At 45.2% G+C, this 18,766-nt stretch overlaps 1 protein-coding gene across 1 annotated transcript in view; it reads left to right on the forward strand.

Annotated features, from left to right (window-relative positions):
* The first annotated feature begins 204 nt into the window (after nt 1–204).
* LOC141051501 (T-cell ecto-ADP-ribosyltransferase 1-like) overlaps nt 205–18,766 on the forward strand; it is a 144,037-nt gene continuing 125,475 nt past the window's right edge. The window contains exon 1 of the mRNA XM_073548432.1: nt 205–416. The gene's annotated coding sequence lies outside the window, so the exon portion shown is untranslated. The remainder of the gene's footprint in view (nt 417–18,766) is intronic.

Below are 18,766 nucleotides of genomic sequence, written 5' to 3' on the forward strand. Positions count from 1 at the left end.
TTGCAGAGTCAAAGGTAAGAAAAGGTCGAATTCTAGAAATGTTTTTGAGGTGCAGATGACAAGTATATAAGTTTATACGGTCTATACTGTATGTTTGCTGTTTGGTGATCTCCAGACTGATGCATTGTCACATTCTCGTTGCTTAAAGTCACAACTAACAATCAAACTTTTCCCTCCTACTTGGCAACAACTTGACAGTAACTGAAAGCGTCGACAGGTCGTATCTGGGCGATGAGCAGTGCACGCACCTTAGGGGAATTTTAGTTTATTCACACCAAGCACCAAGGAAATAGAGTCAATAAACACAACCTTCCAATAAAAGAAAGCAAAAGTCAGCGGTGTCAGAGTTCTCCAGGCGTCCGGCCACCTAGGATCGCGCTCGCTGCACCTGCCGCCTCTTCTCTCCGCTCTTACCTGTGAGTATTATACACTGAGTGCTTCAACTGTATCTCATAAATATAAGAATGAGGAACTAATGAAGGGGATTTAGTCTCCGAGGGAATGCAAACTATTTCTTTAAATTGTTGTTTGATGTTTGAAACTGAGATAAGTAAAGCAGGAACAAATAATAATAATAATAATAATAATAATATTTCCATTGCACCAATATATTCGTCAGCGATATAAAATATTGTCTTGTACAGACAATAACAATACAAAGTAACACATAGTTCACCAGTTACAGGAGGAGTGGGGGTCTTGTTGCCTACAAGCTATAATCTATTAGGAAGTAGGGGGGACACAATAAGCAGAACATGATGACGTGTATGGTGCAGCCATCAGTATAATAAATAGGGGTTATGACTAGAGTTGAGCGATACCGTCCGATACTTCAAAGTATCGTATCGGATGGTATCGGCCGATCTTTAAAAAAAGTATCGGTATCGCCGATTCCGATACCGGAAGTCCCATTCAAGTCTATGGGACTTCCGGTATCGGAATAAGAAAAACCCTTTCCTGCCCTTGTACAGCCTCTCTGGGGTCTGTACGGGCCTTTCGGGGGGCTGTGCCGGCCTGCCAGGGGGTCTGTGCAGGCTCCGGTGGTCTGTGCCGGCCTGCCGGTGGTCTGTGCAGGCTCCGGGGGGCTGTGCCGGCCTGCCGGGGGGCTGTGCCGGCCTGCCGGGGGGCTGTGCAGGCTCCGGGGGGCTGTGCCGGCCTGCCGGGGGGCTGTGCCGGCCTGCCGGGGGGCTGTGCCGGCCTGCCGGTGGTCTGTGCAGGCTCCGGGGGTCTGTGCAGGCATCGTCCGATGGGACTACAAGTCCCATCGGGCGATGCCTGCTACCATGACAGTGATTGACACATTAGCCAATGATGGGACAGTAGTAGTCCCATCATCCGGCTAATGTGTTAAATGTAAAAAAAAAAAAATTACATGCTACATACATACTACATACATGCTACATTCATACTACATACTACATACATGCTACATTCATACTACATAAATACTACATGCAACATACATACTACATATATACTACATGCATGCTACATACATACTGCATGCTACATACATACCACATATATACTACATACATACTACATGCATGCTACATGCTACATACATAACACATATATACTACATGCATGCTACATACATACTACATGCTACATACTACATGCATGCTACATACATACTACATGCTACATACTACATATATACTGCATGCATGCTACATACATACTACATGCTACATACATACTACATATATACTACATGCATGCTACATACATACTACATGCTACATACTACATGCATGCTACATACATACTACATGCTACATACTACATATATACTACATGCATGCTACATACATACTACATGCTACATACATACTACATATAAACTACATGCATGCTACATACATACTACATGCTACATACATACTACATATATACTACATGCATGCTACATACATACTACATGCTACATACTACATGCATGCTACATACATACTACATGCTACATACTACATATATACTACATGCATGCTACATACATACTACATGCTACATACTACATATATACTGCATGCATGCTACATACATACTACATGCTACATACATACTACATATATACTACATGCATGCTACATACATACTACATGCTACATACTACATGCATGCTACATACATACTACATGCTACATACTACATATATACTACATACATGCTACATACATACTACATGCTACATACATACTACATATATACTACATGCATGCTACATACATACTACATGCTACATACTACATGCATGCTACATACATACTACATGCTACATACTACATATATACTGCATGCATGCTACATACATACTACATGCTACATACATACTACATATATACTACATGCATGCTACATACATACTACATGCTACATACTACATGCATGCTACATACATACTACATGCTACATACTACATATATACTACATACATGCTACATACATACTACATGCTACATACATACTACATATATACTACATGCATGCTACATACATACTACATGCTACATACATACTACATATATACTACATGCATGCTACATACTACATGCTACATGCATGCTACATACATACTACATACATACTACATGCTACATACATACCACATATATACTACATACATACAATACATTCATACAATTTTCCGGGATAAATATTAACATAACAAACCACAAAAATACTCACCCACGATCCGAAGCAGTCCACGAGTGTGTCCCACGACGATCTTGGGTAGAGAACTGCAGCATCAGATGATGCTGCCGTTCTCTACGGGCTGCAGGAATCCAATGACGGAAGGTAGGTATCCTTCCGCACTGTATTCCTCCGCCACTTATCATCTGATGCTGCAGTTCTCTACCCAAGATCGTCGTGGGACACACTCGTGGACTGCTTCGGATCGTGGGTGAGTATTTTTGTGGTTTGTTATGTTAATATTTATTCCGTAGACGACAATGGCTTCGGGGAACAATGTGACAAGTATTGGTAAGTATGTTACTCTATGTTATATGTACTGTATGTCTATGTATGTATTGTATGAATGTATTGTATGTATGTAGTATATATGTGGTATGTATGTAGCATGTAGTATGTATGTAGTATGTATGTAGCATGCATGTAGCATGTAGTATGTATGTAGCATGCATGTAGTATATATGTAGTATGTATGTAGCATGCATGTAGTATATATGTAGTATGTATGTAGCATGTAGTATGTATGTAGCATGTAGTATGTATGTAGTATGTATGTGGTATGTATGTAGCATGTAGTATGTATGTAGCATGCATGTAGTATATATGTAGTATGTATGTAGCATGCAGTATATATGTAGTATGTATGTAGTATATATGTGGTATGTATGTAGCACAGCCCCCCGGCAGGCCGACACAGCCCCCCGGCAGGCCGGTACAGACCCCCACAGGGTGCACAGACCACCGGCAGGCCGGCACAGCCCCCCGGCAGGCCGGTACAGACCCCGGGCAGTCCACACAGCCCCCCGGCAGGCCGGCACAGCCCCCCGGCAGGCCGGCAGAGACCCCCGGAAGGCCCGAAATGACGGCGCATCATGATGCGCACACACCGCGCATCATGATGACGTCAGGCCGTCAATCAACTGAACTTCCGATTCCGATGCCGAATTCCGATATTGAAAAAATATCGGAAGTCGGTATCGGAATTCCGATACAGCAAGTATCGGCCGATACCCGATACTTGCGGTATCGGAATGCTCAACACTAGTTATGACATAACACTGCATGATTCGGTCATCAGCCACGATCTGTCCAAGTGCAGTTACCAAGTGCTACTGGTGTGCATGGAATGAAAGCAACCAGATAGTGCATTCCAGAACACTGGTGCAGCATGAGAGAAGTCTTAGAGATGGGGGGGTATGATGTTTGGATTCTGGAGGATGTTAGTCTTACATCACTTGCAGAACAAAAAGCATTGGTAGGGTGATAGACAAAGGTGAGGAGAAGATGAAGGGTGCTGCAGATCTGTGGAGAGCTTTGTGGATGAAAGCGATAAGTTTCTTGACTTTAGCAGACGGATAACCAGTGCAATTGTAAAGGAGTGGTCAACAGACGATGCACCTAGTCAGTCGGCATTTGCAGATAAATACAGCCATTTGCTGGTTGGACTGGACAGGCAGAAGCTGAAGGACAGAGAGTGTGCTTCCTAGAGGGAAGAGTTTGAAGGGGATGCTGGGTCAGTTGAAAGCTATGCTGCAGTTTCTAATTGTAAAAAGTTGGGACAGTGAAGCAGGGAGACCGTTTGCACCAAAAGGTGAAAGGAAGAGGATGCATAAAAAGAAGAGTGAGCTTGTGGCCAACACTGCAGTAGAAGTACCTGAGAGTGATCTGATCCTAGAGGAGACCAGACTTCTTAGATCAAGCACCAAAGATCAAGTACCTAAGGCAAAGCACAGCAGACCAGACTTCACAGGTCAACACCAACACCAAAGATCAAGTACCAAAGGCCAAGCACCGCAGACCAGACTTCACAGCTCCAATACCAAAGATCAAACACCGAAGGCCAAGCACCGCAGACCAGACTTCACAGGTCAAGCACCGAAGATCAAACACCGAAGGCTAAGCACTGCAGACCAGACATCACCGGTCAAGCACCAAAGATCAAACGCCAAAGGCTAAGCACTGAAGACCAGACTTCAAAGGTCAAGCACCAAAGATCAAACAATGAAGGCCAAGCATTGCAGACCAGACTTCTCACGTCAAGCACCAAAGATCAAACACCAAAGGCTAAGCACTGAAGACCAGACATTACAGCTCAAGCACCAAAGATGAAACACTGAAGACCAAGCACCGCAGACCAGACTTCACAGGTCAAGCACCAAAGATCAAACACTGAAGGTCAAGAACTGCAGACCAGACTTCACAGGTCAAGCACCAAAGATCAAATGCCAAAGGCTAAGCACTGAAGGCCAGACTTCAAAGGTCAAGCACCAAAGATCAAACAATGAAGGCCAAGCATTGCAGACCAGACTTCTCATGTCAAGCACCAAAGATCAAACACCAAAGGCTAAGCACTGAAGACCAGACGTTACAGCTCAAGCACCAAAGATGAAACACTGAAGACCAAGCACCGCAGACCAGACTTCTCAGGTCAAGCACCAAAGATCAAACACGGAAGCATGGGCGTACCCACTGTGGGGCAGCTGCCCCCCCTAGAAGCAGTGGTACACAATGAAACAACTATTCCTGGCCGTGGTAGTGGAGAGCGAGTTTTTTCCCACCACCACGCCCCCCATGCACCCTATCCTCGTCCTCCCAGAGCGCAGCCCCTCACTGCTAAATCCCAGCAATGACGTTGCAAGGCTGCACAAGACCTGTGATGAGGTCACAGGAGGGGAGGAGTCAGGGGTCCATGATCAGGGGCCTCAGTGTGTGCAGGCCACTGCTGTGCTGGTTGTCATGGTGCTGGATGAGGGGAAGTTTATGTGTGGGGTCAGAAGGGGTTTACAGGGTGAATGTAGCAGAACTGTGTCTGCACGAGGTGTACGGAGCGGAGCCGCGTGTGCACGAGGTGTACGGAGCAGAGCTGAGTGTGTACGAGGTGTACGGAGCGGAGCCGCATGTGTACGAGGTGTACGGAGCGGAGCCGCGTGTGTACGATGTGTACGGAGCAGAGCCGCGTGTGTACGAGGTGTACGGAGCAGAGCCGCGTGTGTACGAGGTGTACGGAGCAGAGCCGAGTGTGTACGAGGTGTACAGTGCAGAGCCGCGTGTGTACGAGGTGTACGGAGCGCAACCGTGGGTGTACGGAGCGGAGCCATGTGTGTACGAAGTGTACAGAACCGCAAGTGTACAGGGTGTATGGAGTGGAGCCCTGTGTGTACGAAGTGTATGGAGCGGAGCCCTGTGTGTGTACAAAGCAGAGCCGTGTTTGTACAAGGTGTACGGAGCGGAACCGTGGGTGTACAGAGCGGAGCCGTATGTGTACGAAGTGTACGGAGCCGCATGTGTACAGGGAGAATGGAGCAGAGCCCTGTGTGTATGAAGTGTACGGAGAGGATGCCCTATGTGTACGAAGTGTACAGAGCAGAGCCCTGTGTGTGTACAAAGCGGAGCCGTGTTTGTACGAGGCATACGGAGCAGAACCGTGGGTGTACGGAGTGGAGCCATGTGTGTACGAAGTGTACGGAGCCGCATGTGTACAGGGTGTACGGAGCAGAGCCCTGTGTGTATGAAGTGTACGGAGCTAAGCTGTGTGTGTACGAAGCGGAGCCATATTTGTACGAGGAGTATGGAGCAGAGCCGCGTGTGTACGAGGTATACGGAGCAGAGCCATATGTGTGTACAAGGTGTACGGAGTGTGGCTGCATGTGAGCGAGGTGTATGGAGCAGAGCCACATTTGCACGAGGTTTATGAAGTGGAGCCATGTGTGTGTACGAGGTGTACGGAGCGGAGCAGCTTGTGAACGAGGTGTATGAAGCAGAGCCGCATGTGTACAAGGTTTACGGAGCAGAGCCATGTGAGTACGAGGTGTACGGAGCGTGGCCGCGTGTGAACAAGGTGTATGGAGCAGAGCTGCATTTGAACGAGGATTATGGAGTAGAGCCATGTGTGTGTACGAGGTGTATGGAGCGGAGCAGTGTGTGAACGAGGTGTATGAAGCAGAGCCGCATGTGTGCAAGGTTTAAGGAGTGGAGCCATGTGTGTGCACGAGTTGTACCAAGCGTGGCCGCGAGTGAACGAGGTGTATGGAGCAGAGCCGCATTTGTACGAGGTTTACAGAGTGGACCCATGTGTATACTAAGTGGAGCCGTCTATGCGCGAGGTGTACAGGTGCGGAGCCGTGTGTCTATGAGGCATACAAAGTGGAACCGTGTGTGTATGAGGTGTGCGGAGCTGTGCACGTACAAGGTGTATGGTGGGGAGCATTCATACCTCCCAACTGTCCCGGATCCAGTGGGACAGTCCCGACTGAGATTCTGCCCCACTGTGCCAGCTGGGAGCTTATTTTTCCCACGGACGCAGGAGTACATGGGGGAGCCCTGAGGAGCACTTTAAAACTTGCAAGGGACATTCCACCAGAAGTGATGTGCTGGAAGCTGACTGGAAAGGAGGTAATTTCAGGAGGAGATTGTGACGGAACCATAGAGGCACTTCAGGGAATGCTTCAGATCCATCACCGTGTCCTCCGACAGCACAGACAGCGGGATCACCTTGGAATCGGGAATGCTGGCCATGTGAAAGGATCATGGTAAGTCCTGCACCGGGAGGCTCAGGTGGGCACTACAAAAGGAGCCGGGCTGCTATAGTATCTTTATAGTATCTTTCTTTCTCTCTCTGTTTCTTTCTCTCTCTCTGTTCTTTCTTTCCCTCTCTAATCTTTCTTTCTCTGTTCTTTCTTTCTCTCTAATCTTTCTTTTTTTACTTTCTCTCTCTCTGTTCTTTCTCTCTCTCTGTTCTTTCCATCTCTAATCTTTCTTTCTCTCTATGTTCTTTCTTTCTCTCTCTAATATTTCTTTTTTCCTTTCTCTCTTTGTTCTTTTTTTCTCTCTCTGTTCTTTCTTTCTCTGTTCTCTCTTCCTTTCTTTCCCCTCTTTCTTTCTATCTCTCTCTGTTCTTTCTTCCTTTCTTTCCCCTCTTTCTATCTCTCTCTGTTCTCTCTGTGTTCTTTCTTTCTCTCTTTCTTTCATTCTTTCCCCTCTTTCTTTCTCTCTGTTCTTTCTTTCTCTCTGTTCTTTCTCTCTCTCCCTGTTCTTTCTTTCCCCTCTTTCTTTCTCTCTGTTCTTTCTTTCTCTCTGTTATTTCTTTCTCTCTCTCCCTGTTCTTTCTTTCCCCTCTTTCTCTCTCTGTTCTTTCTTTCCCCTCTTTCTCTGTTCTTTCTTTCTCTGTTCTTTCTTTCTCTCTCTGTTCTTTCTTTCTTTCATTCTCTCTCTCTGTTCTTTTTTCCTTTCTTCCCCTTTCTTTCTCTCTCTCTGTTCTTTCTTTCTTTTTCTCTGTTCGTTCATTCTTTCCCCTCTTTCTCTCTCTCTCTCTGTTCTTTCTTTCCTTCTCTTTTTCTCTCTCTGTTCTTTCTTTCTTTGCCCTTTCTTTCTCCCTCTCTGTTCCTTCTTTCCCTTTTTCTCTCTCTGTTCTTTCTTTCCCCTCTCTTTCTCCCGCTCTGTTCTTTCTTTCTTTCCCCTCTGTTTCTCTCTCTCTGTTCTTTCTCTCTCTGTTCTTTCTTTCTCTCTCTCATTTCTTTCTTTTTTTCTGTTCTTTCTTTTTCTCTCTCTCTCTGTTCTTCCTTTCTTTTCCTCAGTATCAGCCACTTTGCCCATATTGCCAGCCACTGTGCCCTCAGTACCAGTCAGTGTGATCAGCATTGCTAAATGGGTGCGATTAAGGCATGGATATGGGTGTGATTAGTTGTGAAATGGGCATGGTCGGGTGCATGGTCTAAAATTTGCCACGTGACCAACCATGGCTTGCCCCCCCTAGTTTTGATCCTGTGTATGCCCATGCACTGAACTCCAAGCACCACAGAACAGACTTCACAGCTCAAGCATTGAAGACTAGACGCTGATTACCACATTGAAAGGAACGCATGTTGTCTTTAACAGAAGTTTCGATTGAACCGGGCCATTGCTTCCTCTGCAGACGTACGGTACTAAATTGAGGAAAATTGCTAGCTTGAATTGGACTTGTGATTGGGTTGTACCGGAGCCCCGGTCGGTTCTGGATGATGATATTTTGAATCATGTATTTGTATATTGAACTATTTCTATAACGGGAAGTGGTGGTCGGTTGGGGTGGCTCTGACATTTCCCTGCCAGAGAGACCGGGATTATGTATCGTTAGGTATGTACCTGTTAATTAGTATCTTAAGTAGTTGATTGCAGAAATATTGCCTGTACACTTTTTATATTGCTGACTGTGTATTGATCCGCATGTTGATAGTCAACTTTACTGTTTCCTGTTCATCTCTTATTACTGCTCTTTATTTTCTTGTAAAATAAATCCCTGTCGTGAGTCATCACTGAGTCACCTTTACTGCGCTGGTACATTCTCGGATCTTGTTTACACAATGACTGGCAGAAGGTGGAGGTGCCAACCCATCGGTGAAGTGGCTGGACAGAAATACGACCCTGGCTGCCGCATTCAGGATGGATTAGAGAGGAGAGTTTAAAAAGAGGGAGATCGATCAGTAGAGAGTTACAATAGTCCAGACTAGTAGAGAAAAAGAAGGGCTGAGGGCACTAAATGTATAACATACAACTAGTGATGAGCGACTTTGCCTTTTTTAGGGTCGAGTCGGGTTTCATGAAACCCGAGTTTCTCAAAAGTCGGGTCGAACGAAATCGTCCTATTATCGTGAAAAGTCGAAGGCCGACTGAAACACGAAACCCAATGCAAGTCAATGGGGAACCAAGATCGGCAGGGAGTGGAGGACAGGAAACACACCTACAGTGCCCATTTTAATGCCAAAAACATCAATTCTTATTACTTAAGCTTGTCAATTTTAACTTACTTTATAATAATAGTTAGGCACTGAAAACTGGGGGTTATTTGGGTAAAGTTGGGGGGGGGGTAGGGCTGGCTCCAGATTTTATTTTGGGACAAGGGGAAGAAGTATTAGTCAGAGACGATTCCTTATCTTTAATTATGGACTGTAATTCTTTGATTTTATTTCTGTTGAATTTTTTTATTTTAGATGAGATTTGTATTAAGGTACCTCTAATCACCGCTTTATGAGCATTCCACTGTAAATAGGGCTTTGTAGAATCAAAAGGGTTTTCTCTAAAATAATTAGTTAGGGCCAGTGAAATTTCTTTATGATATTTGGAATTTTAAAATATTGAGAAATTACACTTCCATAAAAATTGATTGTTAATTTTATGGCCGCCTTCAAATTCAGCAAATAATGGGGCATGGTCAGAAACAGTCTTACTACCTACAGAAATGGATTTGAATCTAGGGAGGGAAAATATATGTCAGGATAAGATCTATCCTTGAAGCAGATAAATGAGTGTCTTAGAAGTAGGAATATTCCTCCGATGTGGAAATAAGACATCTAAGTCAAATAATTCATTCTTAAAAATCCAACAATTTAATGAGGGAGATTTGCATCTATTAGTAGAGGATGAATCAAGAATGTTATCCGGTACAATATTATAGTCTCCTAACATCAGTAAAATACCTCTTTTAATTTGATCAACTTTTTTAATAATTTTAGTTAAAAATTTAATTTGACCCTTATTTGGGACGTATAGATTAACTATTGTGCACATTTGAGAGTTTAGATTACAAACCAAGATATGGCAGTGTCCATTAATATCAAAACCTCTTCTAACAATTCAAAAGATAAAGAATTCCTTATCATAGTGATGACTCCGCCTTCTTTGAGGAACTTGACGACTCAAAACTAATAGGGCAATTTCGTACAGAAAATTCTGGGTGATTATTTAGTTTAAACTTTGACTCTTGTAAATTAACTATGTCTGCTAAAGATTTGAAAATTTCTTTCTGGATGGTAAAGCGTTTATTAGGACTATTAAGTCCCCTTACATTATAAGAACACAACTTAATAGTCATATTACTAAACAATGGACCGTTGGTTAATTACAAAGAAAACTAAGGGCTTTTGTATAAAAATAAACTACAAACTATGAAACAAATAAACACAAAATACAAATCTCTAGAGGGAATCCTACACCACAGATTCTCCTTCTGGTGTGGGGGAGAAGTCCGTGTGGTGCACTGAGGAAACAGCCTCTAATGTAAGAATAAAATGGCCCAATCTAAACTTAGCGCACCACTGAAAAGTAAAACATCATGAAATATTAAACAATAACCAATTCAGGCAGCATAACATTTTAGATCAGAATATACATATTAGATCTCAAGTAACATGTCTGGATCCTGGAGAACCATTTTTGCCCGAATGAAGCGCAAAGCCATTCATCTTCAGGAATTCATACCCATCTTTCGGTGACAATACGACAGATGTATTTCCTTTAAAATTGATCAACAGTTTCAGAGGGAAACCCCACTTACACGGGATTTCTTTGTCTCTTAAGACTGATGTAATGGGTCTAAAAAGCTTTCTTCCCTCAATGGTCTCTTTGGAGAGGTCAGAGAATAACTTAAGATGACCATAAGGTTCTGAGAAGCCCTTTTTTACTTTGACATAGATGTGGATCCTTTCCATGATATGGTAAAAGTGAATCCGCATTATAGTGTCTCTTGGTAATTCTCTTGGGATATTAGATGGTTTTACCAGCCTATGGATACGGTCCACTATTAAATCAGAATCAGATAAATTTGGCAGCATGTGTTTGAAGATAATCCTTTAATCGTCCCACCATGGGGAAATTCAGAGCATTACAGCAGCAAGGCAGGAACAAGTACAGATACAGATGCATAAAGGCATTACATTGACAGTAGGTAGGTACATATACGAAGAAAAAAAATGATATAACCGGACAATCACAATTTTGGATCTATCAGTTCTCTGTTTGGGCCGTTCTCCGTTTTGGACAGTGCTGGTTATACAGCCTAACTGCAGCAGGAAGGAAGGACTTTCGATAGCGCTCCCTCTCACATTTAGGATGAAGTAGCTGGTCACTGACAGTACTGCACATCTTTGTCACGGTTTCATGCATGGGATGGGAATCATTCTGCACCATGTAGCTCACCTTAGCCAGTATCCTCCTGTCGCCTACTTTCTGACCTGGATCAAGGGGGCATCCCAGGACAGAGCTGACCCTTCTAATCAGTTTGTCCAGCCTATTCCTGTCCCTGGTTGATATGCCACTACCCCAGCACGCCACACCAAAGAAGATGACTGATGCCACAACAGAGTTGAAGAAGGATGCAAGGAGTGCCCCCCTAACTCCGAAGGCTCTCAGCCTTCTGAGCAGATAAAGCCTACTGTGGCCCTTCCTGTACACTGCATCCAAGTGATGGGCCAAGTCAAGCTTATTATTGAGGATCACACCAAGGTACTTATAGGTGTCGACTATCTCAATGTCATTTCCCTGAATGTTCACCACTACTTGTGGATTTTTTCCCTTGCGAAAGTCCACCACCAATTCCTTGGTCTTCCCGGAATTAATCCTAAGGTGGTTCCTCTGACACCACTCCACAAAAGCTTGGTTAGTATCTCTGTACTCTCTTTCATCTCCTCCTGTGATGAGGCCTACTATTGCAGAGTCATCAGAATACTTCTGCAAGTAGCAGCTAGATGAGTTGCACTTAAAATCCGCAGTGTACAGTGTGAAGAGAAAAGGGGCAAGAACTGTACCTTGAGGACAGATTTAATATAATCAGGAAGTCTATTAGGGGTAACATCCTCCAAAATACCCCTAATTTTGATGTTATTTCGTCTTGACCTATCTTCTATGTCAGCCAATTTAAGCTTTAGTTTCTGAAGCTCTACCTCTGTATCTTGCTTCTCCTTTGAAGTAATTTCATATTTTTTTTCCATATCCGATAGTCTCTTTTCCTGGTTTTCCAGTTTATTACTGAATACATCTAAGGTTTCCTGGAAAATTTTGGTTTGTTTGTCAAGATCTAATTTAAGTCTAGTGCTAATTTTATCGGCAAGACTGGTCATAAATGCCTCCATGGAGTGACTGTCAAAAGATTCAGGAAATACCACACTTGATCCCATTAAACTTAATCAAGAATTTTTGGGGCTAGGATTTGGAGAGTAGGTATGAGAAAATTCATCTGATGAATTAGTTGCAGAGGAACGATCATTACCCCACTCTTTCAAGCCTTTCCTTTTTGATGAAGATGCTGAATCCATGTCTTCAGGATCGGTGGTCTGAAGCACAGAAAATTTGTTGTGGACCTCCAATTTAGAGCTATGAGTCTCCATCAAAGGTTGTTGTCTGTCTTTTTTAATTGGAGATCTTGATTTTCTTGGGCTCCCACAGATAGTGGATGTTTTTAACGGAATATGACTAAGTCGATTGCTTCTGCTATTGTTTTGTGTTTTTGATGAGGATGAGCTTTTATTGTTAGACATTTTCCAGGTATTTGTAACTCTTATAAATGTGAGAGAAAATAGACTGTTATAATAGATCAGCTAATAAGAATTACTGTATTAGTCCAGAACTGATCTGTCAGGAACACCGCCCTGAACTTGTTCACTGAGCCAGTACGCGTGTCCTGAGTAAAGCAAACTGTGCTCAAAGATACCTGTGGAGCGGGCAGCAACCGAGTAGATGCGTACTTCAGAACAGGAGGACCTGAATCACGTGACTGCTAGGGGCGTGGCCTAAACTCCAGAGAGCTAGGAGCTGCAAGGGAACTCCTAGCAGGGTAACTGCGAGACAAAGTTACCAGGGGGCATAGACAGTGAGGATAGTCAAGACGTAGCCAATGAGTCACACACAGAGATAGCTGCAAGGTACAAGAGGGGCGAGCAGAGAGTAGTCAGGTCCCAGGCAATGAGTCATACACAGAGAGGGTAGCGCAGTACAAAAACAACAGGCAAACTCACAACGGGGAACAGAGCCGGGTCAGAACCATATAATCAAGCTCTAGCAACCAACAGGCACACGGAGGTCAGCACACTAGGCCAAAGGCAAAAGTATAACTGGCAGGGATTGGCGCTTCCCAGGGGTTTAAGAAGCTCTCCCAGAACCAGAAAGAGGCCACAATCATTAACCCCAGGTGTGCAGGTCAAAACCTGCACCGAGCTCCAGACATTAACCCCTGACGTGCAGCTCAAAAACCTGCACTGGGATCATGACATGATCTATTCAATTGTGTACTTTAGGGGTTAAATATAAGCTTTAAGTTTCCTATAACTCTGCAATAAGAATTCTTAGTGCTCCAAGAGAATAATATATAAATAACAATAAAACTCCAACAGCAAACTGCACCAGATAGCCAGAATATTATTATTATTATGCATTTATATAGCGCCATTTACTCCATGGCGCTTTACATGTGAAAAAGGGGGATAGTAGGTATATGCTAATAAATAGGACTTCTCATAAAGTCATTCATGTGTGGTAACAATAACAGTAAATACCTTAGATGAGGCATCACAGAAAGAAAATAATGACAAAATTATTCACAGTATGAAACTCAAAAGAGAACGCGCTTGTTCAATTGGCTGCATTAGTGATGGCCAATCAGCTGCAGCGAGTCACAATTGTCAATCAGCAGATTGCACTGAGGAGAATGACGATGAATAGCGGCCTATTGTAATCCTCTGTAGCCTCTGTCTTTATCCGAGGGAGGCTAATGTAAAAACTGAGTAACAATTCCTCTACAGCTGGGTTGAATAGATGTCACCACTGAGGTGTCGGTATTTTACCCCAGAAGAAACAGTCTCCAAGTGATTTGATGTCAATTAATCACAAAAATGTCGATGAAGAATTAATCCATAATTGCAAACTTATAATGAATTTTATGATGAATAAATTAAAAGGTCAGTCATAAGAAGTCTATCAACTGCAAGGCAATTCGGCCTCAGTGTCCCAGCACAGTAGACAGCTGATGGTTTATCCTCACAGGAAAAATATCTTAAATGTGAAAAATTTCCTCCAAAAAGTGGGTAAGACGTTTAACAGATGTTCCTTGACATTTTTGTGAGGAATTGTGATTATTGGCCCAGTTTTTGTAGATTTTAGAGGAAATTACCTCAGATCACCAGACAAGTGCGACTCACGCCATCAGTGTCCTAGGCCACGTCCCCCGTTGATGTCACCTTTGTATTGTCTGGTGACATCAAGCACACGGTTAGTAATGAAGAAGAGTCTATAAGACACCTATCCATTGGAAATCCTATAGTTATATTGCAAATAAAGACACAGCCAGAATAAAATCCTTTTATTTGAAATAAAAGAAACACACTTTTACGTTTTTATTTAAAAATAACAATCACAGTTATACTCATCTAACTGAAGCCATTGTCTCCTGTAAAACCAAAAAATAATAATCAAAAATGCTCACCTAATGCCCATTCCAATGAATCCCTGTCATGTACAAAAAAAACCTCAGAAAACAACCCTTGCCTCAACTACCTGACGTTCTGTCCCACGCAGGGCTGGCGTTGGCGGCAAGCAGACCAGGCAGCTGCCTAGGGCCCCCGCTCCCCAGGGGCACCCAGCTAGCGGCACATCACACAGCCGCTATGGGGCCCGTGAGGCAGGGGGTCCACCTGCCGCCAGAGCAGACTCCACCTGCAGCTGCAACTATACCAGCGTCATAGATGCCGGTACAGTTCAAAGCAATGATGGAGGAGAGAGCGTCAGCTGATGCTCCCTCTCCTATAATTCCCTGCTCTGCCTCTGACACTGCGGCTGCGCGATGATGTCATCGCACACTCACTGAGTACCAGGCAGTGCAGGCTAAGCCAGGAGACAGCCGGGAGCAGCGCGGGCACGAGGAGAGGTGAGGAGTGTTTTTGTCAAAGTAACAGTGAGTACTGGACTGTGGGGCCATGCTGGGGGGGTGCTATATACCATGTGGGGCTGTGCTATATACCATGTGGTGCTGTGCTATATACCATGGGGCTGTGCTATATACCATGTGGGGCTGTGCTATATAACATGTGGTGCTGTGCTATATACCATGTGGTGCTGTGCTATATACCATGTGGTGCTGTGCTATATACCTTGCGATGCTGTGCTATATACCTTGTGATGCTGTGCTATATACATTGTGGTGCTGTGCTTTATACCATGGGGCTGTGCTATATACCATGTGGTGCTGTACTATATACCATGGGGCTGTGCTATATACCATGTGGTGCTGTGCTGTATACCATGTGGTGCTGTGCTATATACCATGGGGCTGTGCTATATACCATGTGGTGCTGTGCTATATACCATGTGGGGCAGTGCCATATACCATGTGGGGCTGTGCTATATACCATGTAGCACCTAATCTCCACACAAGATGCAGCAAGATGGCCGACACCCCCACACAATGCACATTTCTGCACAGTGCAGTTTGCACTGAAGTGTGTGGGGTTACCGCACCTGTGACAGACAGAGCTTCGGTTGCCCCTGGTAGAAGACCTGGATACAATCCCTACTCAGAAAGGCAGATGATGGAATGTGGGCAACCATACCACCTGAACGCTTAAGTTTTACCATAAACGTCCAGGCCCCTGACCAGATACCAAACTCCTCACGGTTCTTCTTTGGCATCTCCATCACCTCTCCATATCTTCCAAGCCATGTCATGATGTCATAACAAGAAAGAGACTCGTTATAAGTCATCACGGTCACTTCCTTGACTTACTTTTGATGAGACACCACCTGAATGACAAAGTCTCGCCAGCCGGGCTCATTTTTGCCGACTCATAATTCGACCAGAAGAGCTCAAGCCCCTCCGGCCGAGCAAAGCTGACATCAAACTCAGGCAAGGAATAGGGATGTATCAAGGTGTAGATATCAATTGCCTTGAAGCCCATCTTCAACAGATGCTCCACAACCTTAGACCTGGGAGGACATGCATCACTGCCCCTCCACCGAAGACGGACCACATTCCTAAGCACACTACCCGGCCCGGCTGTTGGAAGGGACCACATTGCATCCAAACCATTTTGCTCTCGAAAGGCCCAGAGGCCATACCTCTCTATCCAGAAGGATAGATAAACCTCTCCACCCTCTACCATTAGTGATCACTCCCCCACAAAACTGGAGGTGACCTCACACCTAGACATGTGTGCCCTCTGCATCATCAGTTGGCAATTTCTGTTGCTTCACTGTTGATACCAGGCACTGCTGATCTTTCACTGCTGTGAGGCACCACTGATCCTTTATATCAGGACGTTGCTGACCAGTGGTGCCAACACAGAATACGACTTTGGGATCACTAGAACTCCCAGCCCAGGTAACCCCCTCACACTGCCACCGCTTCTCAACTAAGTGATCAGCGGCAACAGCATTCAGGGTCGCTGAGGCTACCGGAGCTGCCCCCGACACTGGGCCGCTCCCCTCTCCCACTGAGGAACGCACCACAGTATCGTGGCCTGACCGTTCGCCCACCGCCGGGCCGCCCTCACTGTCCAGCCTCTTGGCTGAAGCACCTCCTGCTTCATCCCCTCTACTACAAGCAGAGATGGAGCTCTGCACCTCACTACCGTGCTTTGTACTCTCCCAGCGCCCTTGCACCGGATTCACAGCAGAACCCGGGCTGGGCTGGGAAACGGGGCTTATACAACGAGCTGACCCTGCAGCTGACTCAGCGGGTACAGGGAGGGGTTCATATACATAGCTTACCACTTCCTGTAGCTTTGGCTTGGTCTTCTTTGACTTAGTCTTCTGGCCCCCAGGTGCCTCCTCTGGTAAATCGCCACCAAGATGGAAATTCTGAAGGTACACTGGGGATTCCAGGAGCTTGATCTCCGCCATTAGCGCCCCTCCCTGGCCGTTGTTATCACTGTCCTCCCAAAAGCCAGCAGAACTGTGACCAGATGGCAATGACGCCTGTCCTGCAGGGAACTCGCTGCACCTGGCCTGCGGGTGACTTTGCTGGCCACCAGGTGGGGCTTTCTGTTAGTTATCATCATCATCCACCTAGCTTTCAGGCTGCAGCCCCATCTGCCTTTGCTCTCTGTTATCAGCCATTTCTCTAAATCTGTCTTCATTTATTAGTTTTTCCTTGAAGGGACTACTCTTTTCTCTTATGAAGGCTTTCCTCACCTCCAGCTCATTAATTTCAAGCTTTAATCTCTTTACCTCTGCCTGGAGTTGGGTCTTCCTGGGTCTGGAGGAACCTGCAGCTTTGGCGCTTGTGCAGCGCAGCTCCTCCCAGAGCCTCCTGATGGTTTTGCTCGCCTCTTCATACTCACAGAGGTGGTTCATGACTCGGGAGGCATAGGTTGACACAGACTTCCTAGACCTCTGCAGCCCCCAACCTTCTTCAGTGAGGTTGGCCTCTCCTCCGTGAGCACTCAGTTTTCCTCCGGAAAGACCGCCATCTTGCACACTGCTAGCTGGCTTCTCCTCCATGTTGGAAGCCTTGTGGCTTCTCTGGGTCTCTGCAGACCTGGGGGGGGGAGTAGGAGGCACATTGCTGCGACTCCTGGTGGAGCGTCTCACCCCCGAGTCCTCTGATGTGCAGGTCGGTTGCTGGTTTCTTCTGCCCCCCCGGCCTGGATCGGGAAACAGAGGCCTGGGACTTGGCTCCTTCACTCATCCCAGGAAACCCACTCCTCCCTGGGTAGGAGAGAGAGCAGGTCCCCAGGTGGAGAGATGGTGGTTCTCTGGAGCTCAGGAGCACACAGCAGGATCAGCAGGGAACACACCCTCAATCCCCGCAATGAGCAGAGCTGCACTCACTTTTCTGCTGGTGCAGTAGCTGTATTCATACATTACTGATCCTGTACTGATCCTGAGTTACATCCTGCTCTGTATACAGTGGGGAAAAAAAGTATTTAGTCAGTCAGCAATAGTGCAAGTTCCACCACTTAAAAAGATGAGAGGCGTCTGTAATTTACATCATAGGTAGACCTCAACTATGGGAGACAAACTGAGAAAAAAAAATCCAGAAAATCACATTGTCTGTTTTTTTTTCATTTTATTTGAATATTATGGTGGAAAATAAGTATTTGGTCAGAAACAAGCAATCAAGATTTCTGGCTCTCACAGACCTGTAACTTCTTCTTTAAGAGTCTCCTCTTTCCTCCACTCATTACCTGTAGTAATGGCACCTGTTTAACCCCTTCACCCCCAAGGGTGGTTTGCACGTTCATGACCGGGCCAATTTTTACAATTCTGACCACTGTGCCTTTATGAGGTCATAACTCTCGAACGCTTCCATGGATCCCGGTGATTCTGACAT

This window comes from Dendrobates tinctorius, unplaced genomic scaffold (genome assembly GCF_039654945.1).
Source record: "Dendrobates tinctorius isolate UK_male_01 unplaced genomic scaffold, ASM3965494v1 ptg000157l, whole genome shotgun sequence".
NCBI classification, from domain to species: Eukaryota; Metazoa; Chordata; class Amphibia; order Anura; family Dendrobatidae; genus Dendrobates; species Dendrobates tinctorius.